We start from the raw sequence: 10,920 nt of genomic DNA, 5'->3' as shown, positions 1-10,920 counted from the left end.
CTGATAAAATGTTTTTACCTAAAGCATTGGAGTGTGGTTGGAACACGAGCCAACCCCATGCAGAGGTAGCCACGGTCTTTGTTAGGTCACATCTCAGGAACAGATGGCACCTCTTCGTGGCCATCACTGGTGTGAGCACAGCTCATCTTGAAACACCCCGGTGGAACTGGACGAGCTACAGGGATAACACTGTGGCTACGCTGTAAGTCAGCACAAGCTGTTTGCTTTAGTATTTACTCTGGCTCTGGGAAGCCCAGCTCCCAGGTGCTGGGTTTACACTGCGAACGGTGCCTCTACCAGCCAGGTTAAAGCTGGCTTGGCTATTTTTACCCAGCTGCAGCAGCACATTTGCCTGCAGAGCCAGCATTGCCCTAACAGCTCCCTGGTGTAACTGTGCAGTGCTCAACACGAGAGTTGTCTGTGGAGACAGACAGACATACCCCAAGATCAGCAGTGGGCAGAGGGATGTGAAAAGCCTGATTGCTGCGGTGTAAAACGTGGAATGAGACAAATGCCATGCGAACAAAATAACACCCAGCAGAGCAGTTTATTTAGGCTTCTTTCCCCCTGCCTCCACCCCACCAGCTCTTGCGTCTCTTCAATCTAATCTCCACGGGGACTCTTATTAGGGAGAAAATGGTGACGCAGCTGAGTGCGTTTCCTACAAAATTGGCTAATCGTGAGACTCTGCTGCCCTTGTTACACAACGATCTGCTGTTGTGCTGCCTTCCATCTTGGGAAGTGCTTTAATTATATTCTGTTGTTTTTGTCTCTGCCTTGACTTCTGTTTAAGGTGACAACAGGGTTTTTTTTTTTTTCTCCAGCAAATCAGCTCTAATTTATAACATTTGAAATAAAATGTTCCTTTCCCCGCTGCTGCTTACCTCCTGTAGCATCCCCTTTTTAATGGGCTAGAAAAAATATATCTGAAATCTAAAGGGGTTTTAAATCTTTGCTTTGAAGCCAACTTTGAAACCTCCTTAGATGAATGGTATTCCACTTTACCCAAAAAAAACATTATTCAAAGTAATCACAACAGTCACATCTCATTTTAAAGCAGAAACAGAGGCCTTATTGCTGCCGGGCGGATTCTTTCTGTTTAGATTATCCACCGTGTGACCCTTTGAATAACAGGTGGCAAATTGTTGTGAGCTGTTACTGAAACCTACAGAAGTTACTGGTGCCTTATTTAATCTGAACGTGAGAATCTGCTATACTGACTGGTTCAAGGATGCCTTGCAGTGCCAGGAGCCCTCTTCAGTTGATAAAACTGCCCCAGGACCACACTGGCTGTGCAGGAGGGTGTAGCCCTCCCAGTTCCTTAAACCAAGGGGCTTTCTTGAGCCTTGATAACTGTAGGGAATAGGGAAGTTTACTAAAGGCTATGGCTATATTTCTTCCCTTTCTGAGGTTGCTTGAGATGAGGATGCCTCTCAGGAGAAGAAAAAATAAATCCAGGATGAGCTATCCCCAGGGTTAGGAGTGGGAGGAGAGAGGAAAAATGAGTCTTGGTTCGTCCCAGTGTTGTTAGTTAAAGGACCTGACAGCAAAGAATAGAAAATAATCTGTTCTTTTATAAGTGCTGGTTTTTAATTTAAAAAGTAAAAGTGACGCTAGCTATAAAATTGGCATGTGCGTAATTTGGGAGACATTCTTTTTCTTGGAAGATTTTTCCTTCTGGAGCAAATACTGAGGTTTAATACCCTTCTCTGCAGTGCATGCAGACAGCAGATTGAAGGGGTAATTCCGTCTTCAGCTCCCAGAGGAAGCCCGTATGTACCTGTATGGGATCAGGTCCTTCTAGGCAAGCAGTGTTCCTTACTGGGAAATAAATCTTGTAGGGTCTTGGATGAGCCTACCTAGCTGCAGAATTCCAGCTTCCCTGACAAGTCAAGAATAGCTTGGCATTTGCTGCTGAAACTGTACTGGTATTTAGGACCGTGCTTTGCTTTATGTGCGGGGAAGTTGTCTGACTGTGTAAAATTCAGCAGGTGGTTACATGTGCGGAGGAGAGAGGCCATTCTTGTGAATGCAGACAGTAAATGTACAGGAGCTAATAAAAAGCCATATTTTCAACATATCCTCCCTTGCTTTGTGCAACTCTCACTGAAAAAGTAAAACGTTTGCTTTTCCCTAAGCAGCATTGTGGGCTGAGGAGCCGAACGGCTGTTGCATGGGTGATGCTCTCCTGGAGCTGAACGGGGCTCTTGGGAAAGAGATGAGCAAGGAGAGGCTGTGGTCTCTGGAGGGTGGGAGCACGCAGATTATCGAGCAGTTGGCTGCCCTGACAGCTTGGTCTGTGCTCTGCACCAAGCGCCTTGCACATGGACTTGCTGCAGCTCCCACCAGGGACCGTCCCCCTTCGCCGCGCTGAGACTTGTGCATGAATCCCAAGGGGGAGGAAAGGGGGTGAGCGCCACACTCTTCAGCCGGCAGGACTCCTCGTACCTAGCCAAAAATCATCTTCCTTCCGTGGGTTTTTTCTTATGAATGGGCTTTTTGATTTAAGGTAAAGCTGAACTGCCTCTGACTGTCTTGGTGGTAACGCCGGGCTGTCTACATTCGAGGGCAGGAGTTAGCTGGTGTGATACCCCCTAAGCAGGTCACGCAGGTGACTGCCCCGAGCCATGTAAACACTCGAGGCAGAGTGGCAGGGCCGCCTGCATGCAGAGAGCCCTGGGAAGCAAAGGGACAGATCATACCATGAATTTGCACTATTCCATTTCAAGACAGACTGCTATTTAAAGTACTTCAGTGAAGTATGATGTGCCTGCAAGCCAGAGCTGGAATAAAGTGATGATTCATTCTGGGACATACTGGGCTACTTCATAGCTGCTGGCTGTACTTTTTAAATCTGCCAATGCAAAGTTACTCTTTTTGTTTCTCTCACTTGTAATTTTTTTTTTTCTCATACTGTAATAAATTGAAAACATATTTTGTCAAAATTTGCAGTTGTGGATGCTGTGTGCACAGCTGTTGTTCCACCGAGATGCCGTGCTGTAGCGCTGTGATCAGCGTTGCTGTTACACTAAGAAATGCCGTTTGCTGTACTTGACAGGTCCTGCGTTTTGTAAGAATTTCTCCTAACATACATCTTCATGAATCCTGTAGAAATTAATGGAATTTGTTTTTTAATGGGGTGAAGCTGGCATTTAAATTGAAATAAAATCTGTACTGAGAAAAAAATGCTGCTGTTTTTCTTGTAGCTAATGCTTTGCACGTCCTTCAGGAGGTGCCCCTCAACATGTTGCTCTCCCGTGGCTGCTGTCTGCTGACTGACTCCCTTCTTGTCTCCCTGCTCTGTGATGGTTAAATTTTTGGTTTGGGTATTTGTGACAAGATTTGAACATTTTCATCTGCTGATAATGTTTTCATTTGGTTAAGCCTTGCCTTTGTGCCATTTTGGCAGTGCAGTGGATCCTTGCCCATGGAGACACGCGTGGAGGCCTGTCCTCTTCTTGGTAGAAAGTAACTCTGACACAAGATGGATTTTAAGGGCTACTTTGACCACCCAAAATGGGCCTTCAGGTAAGAAAAACATGCAGACAAGTCTGCTACTGGCCTGTTCTTTTGGGTAAACTTTGAAGAGGGATCTGCTGGCCCAGGTGCTGCTATGGGCAGTGTTAAGGATCCTGCCAAAGCAACGTGTTGCTGCAGCAGAAGCAGCTTCAGGGGGAGTCACTGGCCTGCAGCCTGCATTGCATCCCCTGCTGCAACAATTTCTTTGGGGGCCAAGAGGAACCCCAGAGACTTGGCACCTTCCCATATCATGTGAAGTGCTGCTAAACAGTAGCTGGGTTGTCAGTGTCAATGGAGGATGATTTCTTGCTGAGGTAACTGTTGATCAGCAAGAGAGATCCTCTTCCTCCTTTGCCCTCCCTTGGAGCGTCTCTGCCTGATGAGTTGGAATGAGTCTCTCCCCCTTTCCTACTGGCTGGCATGTGGCTCTTCAGGGGAAGAGGGACAGGAGCAGCTTTATTGCTGGGAGGCTGTGCTTGCATCTGTGCCCAGCAGGCACGTGGTGCCCTGATCCTCTGCCACTGCAGCAGAGGTCTTGTGCTTGGAGAAGGGACCGGTGCAGAGCTTTTCTCCATGGACGTCACCAAGGGTTTGATGTGAGTGAAAAAACAGCTCGATTAAACTACAAAACTGTAGGATTTGGGGGAGGTGGTAATTTTCTTTATAGCTTCAACTCGTCCACTTCATAGGGACATTATAAATGGCAAATGCAGAAGAAACCAGTGGCTGGAGATGAGACAGGTGTGCAGCAGCATCGCTCTAATTCAGTGTAGCTGCTTTGGCATAAAGGAGCATTTCAGGTGAATCCTGACCTGCCCTTTCTATTTTGGAGCACAGGCCACTATACACTGCAGTCGCAAGGAAAAGCTTTCTGCCATGTTGCTGTTGATAAATCTTTAATAACATTGTGCCTAGTAAAGCAAAAACCCTTAAGACTGAGTCTGTGCTTCATGAACTGGTAACAGGGGAAATCAGACGCCAGCAGCCGGAGCGCCAGAGCACCTGAAGCCAACTGGCAAGACGTGTCCTCACGGCGTGACTTATATCAAGTTCTCTCTTTTCAGTGGCGAAATATTTCATCACGCTCAGTGGGGGGGTTTTCTCTCTTCTTTTAAGCCCTGGTTTTAGCTACCCTGTGGGTTCCACAGCACCCAAGCCCCACAGCCCCTGTCCAGAGGAGGCTCCGTGCCATCCGGCGGCTGCCTCACACGCACACCAGCTCCAGCAATGCCTGGTCCCTACGGCTGCCTCCCTGCTGACTGCCACAGCACTGCGTTAACAGAAAGGGAGAGATCAAAGGTTATTTTTTCCTTTGTCTGCTCTGAGATAATTCATTTTAAAATCTCCTGGCAGAGGTTGAAAATAAGATGCCTGTGCCTGTCAAATATTCCAGATCCGTAATGGTTCTGCATAGCTGGGTTGTGCTTCTAATCTCTCTGTGGAGGAAGAAAACCACCCACTGGGACTGAGATTTCCAAATCTACCTGGGGCTGAGATGCACACTGGAAATCTTTGGAATCCCATGGCTGCCTGGGAAGAGCTCAGCCCTCTGTCCCTCTCCCACCCCTCCCATGTCCTGGGTTGACCTTTCCACTTGCCTGGGCGTTTCATTTTTAATAAAGATTTATTAAGAAGGTTCCCAAGCACAAAGAGGATTCTGGGTGTTTTCATGGAGGGAGAAGAGGCAAAAACCCCTGCACTCTCCATCCTACCAATTCCAACTTGGGGCTTGTCCTGGCTTGGGAGGACAACACATTTTTTAAAATTCACAGTTCTCAAAATCAAAGGGTTGCTCCTGAGCAGAGCTGGTGCTTGCTGCCCCTTTCTGCTGCCAGACAAGCCAGCAGGAGGGCACAGGCTGCCCAGCCATGTACTGTGACCCAGGCCCTGGGCCGGTGCTGGGGGTGCTGCCGCCGGGGAAACAAGGGGTGACACCAGGGAGACAGGGGCCGTGCTGCAATAGCCGGGAGCCACTGGCAAAAGCTCTGCTCTCACACTTTTTCCTGCACACCAAGAGAGGAAAATCCAGAATTCATCACTGCTTTCAAATGCAAAACTGAACCCATTGTGCACAGACCCATTATGGTCAGAGGCTGTGCTGGATGCTTCTAGATGTGTTACAGACTCCCAGTGGACACCTTCAGATGCTCTTGGTAGCTTTTGCTCGCTGCCTTACAGAAGCTGGCTATGTTCTGGGGGATTAAGGGTCCTGAAGAGGGGACGTTCTTGTCCCATCGCTGTGAGCAGGGGACTGGACTGGCTTCTGAATATCTCACCTGCAGACTTTATGAGGCAAGTACAGGAGCTTGTTCTCCCATCCTTACCTCACGTACCACTCCATGCCTGCTTTGCTTTAGTTTTATGCCATTTTATAGTTAGGCAGCAAGTTGCAGTTAGAGTGGCTGGAGGTGAGAGGAGGCTCATCCTTCACTCTGAGGTCCCATGTGTGCTTCTTAGAGCTGGCTGATTTATCACTCCTTTATCACTCCTGCTTTTTGCAGCACTGGAAGAACTCCATCCTGCCAGGAGGATAGTTTATGGCAGGTAGGGACCAAATTCAAAGTCCAGATTTAACAGGTAAAATGATAGCAGAAAAATTTTATTATTATTATTACTACTAGTAGTAGTATTTAGATAGCATTTTTCTATGAAAGAGCTGCAAAGGTGTCTTTCAGGGTATTCCCAGGCAGGGAGCACTGTGGAGCACAGGTGAAACTTGTCTTGACTAGCACAGAGTCATGAAGAAAACAAGTAGGGCAGAAATTCCTCATTCAGAGCTGGATGAAATTCAGCCCCGGATGAGTCTAGGCTGGTCCTGAGTCTGGAAACACGAACAAGAAGACTTGTTATTCCATCACACCCTGTCTCTGCAAGTGAAGGGGACATGCAAATTAAATCAAATAGTAAGTGACATCAGATTTAACGATGCTGGCATCTCTATTTGATAACCATGGTCTCCTCAAGATCTTGTGATGAGAGCTACCAGCATGGCTGTGGGATGTGGGGCTTTCAAACCTGTTTTTTTATCAGCATGGAGAAAAAAGAGCTTTTACAGAGTGTGAAGGAGAACACTGACCAGCACAGGCCCGTCGTGCCTTGCTCTCACGCTGCCCCATTTAGTGCACTTCATACAGTTTGATTTTGTTAACACACATTCCCAGAATTTGAATCTCCATGGGCCATGGAGAGGCCCAGGGGTAAATACAGTCATTTCTTTCCTGAATGATCCTTTCCCTGGCATGCCTGATGAATCATATTTTCTGACACAGAAAAAAATAAATCCTGTTTCAGGGTAAATAGCTGTCTCCCTCCATAGCTTCCACAAGTCCAACACAAATGTGAAACATAAGGCCTTTCCAACACTTTAAATTATTTTCATCCTTGATGCCAGAAAACTGGGGTAATGTTGGGTGGTGATGAAACCAATTTATTCTCAAATATTTTTGGCACCAGTGAAAATGGTTGACAATGTTTCAGGAGTCCTGGTGTGGCTTTTCATACCATGGCACCAGATTTACCACTCACCTCCCAGCTAATTAAAACCTGTACCCTAAAAAGGGGATTGGAGCTGCCTCTGAGCTGGAATATTGGAAAACGGAGTGGAAAGCATCGTGAAGGAAGCTGGAAGGAAAAGTAACTGGAGTTTTTGCTGTCTCCATTTCTGACAAAGCCCAACTTGCCTGATGAGCAGGCATTGGAAAGTGTCTGTTCCCAGCTGGGGAGCTGTGGCACTCGCCTTGGGAAGGCAGCCAAGTTATTAAATAGTTCTCATTATGAAATAATCCAAGGGGGGAGAAAACTAACCATGAAAACAGATCTTCAATTAACTGCGGAGAAGGAGGAAGGCGAGTTCAAAATAATCCATTGCATCCAATAGCAGGGAGGGTAATTTTTTGTCACCAACCTGTGAGGAGGTTGGATAATAATTGGTTAGATAATGTTCTTGAAAAGAATGTATTCTGTGTCTTCCACTATTTATCACAACATATCCTGCAATAACATGGAGGTAATGCTTCCAGTGTCACAGCCAAGGGCCATCATCAGAACAGTGGGGCTCAGGCTGAGTGCGTGCATTTAATACAGAGTAAAGAATTCTATCAGTGTGAAAATGTGAAATTCCTCCCTGCAGAAGAAGAAGCCTTTAAATACCACATTTTTTCAGACTAAATGATAGTGGGGTAAGGGTAAAACTGGGTACAGCTGACATCACCCTGCAGCATTTGAACTCTAAGGGCCTGTTGTGGCCATGCAGTTATTTATCTCTTCCTCAAATGCTTTATCTCATTTATTTCTTGCTCTAGTAATGTCTTGTCTTTTGAGTCTGGTCCAGCCTTGTTGATCACCTGTGAACATTAAAGAGCTGCAGCAAGACCCCTGTGTGACACTAGGGTGAATGGGCTCCTCCCTTTAAGGAGCTGAGATTGGCTCCTCTCCTTATACATTCCAGCTGTAAAGCAGCGACCTCTCCTTTTTCCAGGGGAGAAAGACAGCCTGCTCCTCAGACATGTAGCTTTCCAAGAGAAAGGCAGTGGGAATTTGGGACACAGCAAACTCTTCTCTTTTGCATGTTTCCCAGTGGGTAGCTAGCCTGAGCTTAGTAGTAGTCCTGAGACAGAGTTTGCCTACTTTTCAAGACAGAATCACAGAATCATCGTCACAGAATCATCTAGGTTGGAAAGGACCTTGAAGATCATCTAGTCCAACCGTTAACCCAGCACTGACCATATCCCTAAGTGCTATGTCAACCCGCCTCTTGAACACCTCCAGGGATGGGGACTCCACCACCTCCCTGGTGGAGACTTTTGACCATGGTGCTTTGTGCTGTTGTACGTGAAAGCTTTCAAAATCAAAACAAAGTGCTGAAATGCTGTTTCACAAGGGAGAACATCATCTCATTTCCCCGTCACTGTGGGAGGTTTCTTCCAAGATACATACCGTCCTCTGGGGTAGTTCCCTGGGGCAAAATCTGCATCTGAACATATTGGTGTGGTGGTCTTTGCAATACATGAGCTTCACTTTAAGGTCATTAAATTTCTGTATATTTAAGTGATGATAGCCATGTTCATTTCTACTAGAAAAAAAGTAGTTTACAAAGAGCTACCATCTGGTGATATCTGGGGTACCATTTGTTTCCGGACTTATTCTAAGGGAAATGTGGTATCTACGTTATTCTTCTGCAGTATCCTTTCTTGGATATTGGTTTAATAGTGATAATACCACGTGTTGTCCTAAGAACTAAACGGGAGTACTTCTGCTCTGTTAGATCATTTCCCTACAGACAGCATAGCAAAACTACTGGGAGTATTCAGAAGCTCTTCGTTTATTATTTTTTAATTCCTTAATGGAAGCGTAGGGTTTGTGGGGATGGCCATGCAAAGATGGGAGGCTCCACCTCACACTTTTGGATATTGTGCTTACGTATATAACCTGCAAATTATTTATTTAAAAGCAAAACATGGCCATTTAGCAGCAATGTGGCTTTTTCTTGTATACAAACAGCTAAGGAGAAGGAGAGCCTGCTTCTTTCCAGGCTCAGTGCTTCTATGTGCTCTACGCTGCCTCCAACCTTATGGGAGATTTGATGATTTATTTTCAAGGAGTGGTGTGTTTTAATGTGCGGGTTATCAAAGATACGCATTGCACGTCTGAAAATATATCATCAGTTACATATTCTAAGTGTTCCCACTGCCCTGTAGTAAGTAAACACACCTTCAGTAGCGCCTGTTCTCCTGTGGTTTGACAAAATTATATTGCAGAACAAGGACCAGCTTTTGACATTGTTTTTTGGTTTTTTTTTTTTTGGGGGGGGGGTATGCACTCTAAAACAGTGCCTAAATTGGTACCACTCATAGCATTTCCTGAGCCTGATAAATCTTATAATGGCAACACCTTTGCTAAGCTAGGAAATGAGCAGAACTTAGTGTTTGGATTCTGTCACTGGTTTCTGATAACTATTTTGTAAATATTTGAATGATCAAAATGATCATGTTTCTTTCAGCTGTTAACAACAAAAGAGTATCCAGGCTTTTAGGCTAACATGTAGTCATAAGCCTGTGCCCTGGACCAAGGGGATGAGCGCAGAGCACCGGTACCTCTGGTCCAGGGCAGTGCCCCCAGCTACCCAGTACCTACAGCAAAGCGGGGTTGGCAGGCTCAGTGCAACTGCGGGAAGACATGTCAGAAAACAGGATGAAGCATTTGTTAGAATAAATTAAAAGGAGTGACCAAAACCTTTCTCGTTCAGTCCATTTTATACAATACTCAGCTGCAGAATAAGCTTCAGCAATGACCTGATTTAGAAGACAAATACATCCAAGTCAGTTCCAGTAAATCTAGTTGTTGTCACCTGCTTCAGTAAATACAGCTACACTGAAAATTCCAACCCGGGCAGTCCTAGATGCTGAAGGGACTAATGACAACGACCAGAGCAGCACATGTAGTTCTTCTTACGCTGTTTGGCAGCTTATGAAACAAGTAAACGGATGACCTGGCCTGAACCGTCTCCCAAGACAGCCTGTAAAAATTCATCTCGCTTCATTATTGATGACCTCTTTTTAAGTGAAATGTTTGCCTACAACCAAGAACTCTGCAGAAGCACAGCAAACCAAAGAACCATTTAAACCAATGCGTTTGTTTGCCGCCCCTAGGAGGTATTCACTAGGATTTTAAATAAGTATCTGACTTGAAAGAATAACAGTCATGTGATTAAATTATTTATACTTGAAACCAACTTGTAGCTGCTTTTGTCTGCTAAAAAATACATGGTCTCGGAAGGCTTCAGAGACTTAAAACACAGATTGCGTGTTTGAGGATGTTTTGCTAATCTTACTTAATCAATGTGGTAATAAACCATGACAAAAAGAGACATCCAGTTGCAAGTTGAATACTGCTGATGCCCAGTACAGTCTTGTAGTCAGCCGGATGCCTTTCAGATCAGGTTTTTGTGTGTTTAGAACCAAGAGACCAGGGTCTCTGAAGTTGCAAGTATCTCCATTATGATGCTCCAGTCACACTTCCAGAGCTCAGGAGGCAGAAGGACTCATGGGGGGTTTTTTGGTTTTGTTCTGAGCCTGGCTCTGGCAGACTTAAAGTGAGCAGACACCTATCCCCTTAATGCAGATCTCCACATCCAGCTCTTGGCACCCAACAACGTGTTTAAGCTTGAAGTATTCCTTCTTTCCCTCCTGTATGTCTCAAAACCTGTCTTGCAAAGTCCATTGGAATCTGTAGTTGACAAGTCATTGCCTGGTGAGTGTTCCCCACCCTGGCTTTGGATCCAGTTAGTTCCACAAGCTGCTGGGGGATGGGATATACAAGCTTTGGTAGTTTCTGCTGGACAACAGCTTAGCAGTAAAGATGCTATAAGAACAGCTAATCACCTTTCTCAGAAGAAACATAGCT

Source organism: Strix aluco, chromosome 11 (genome assembly GCF_031877795.1).
Source record: "Strix aluco isolate bStrAlu1 chromosome 11, bStrAlu1.hap1, whole genome shotgun sequence".
NCBI classification, from domain to species: Eukaryota; Metazoa; Chordata; class Aves; order Strigiformes; family Strigidae; genus Strix; species Strix aluco.
Note: the sequence above shows the minus strand (reverse complement) of the source record.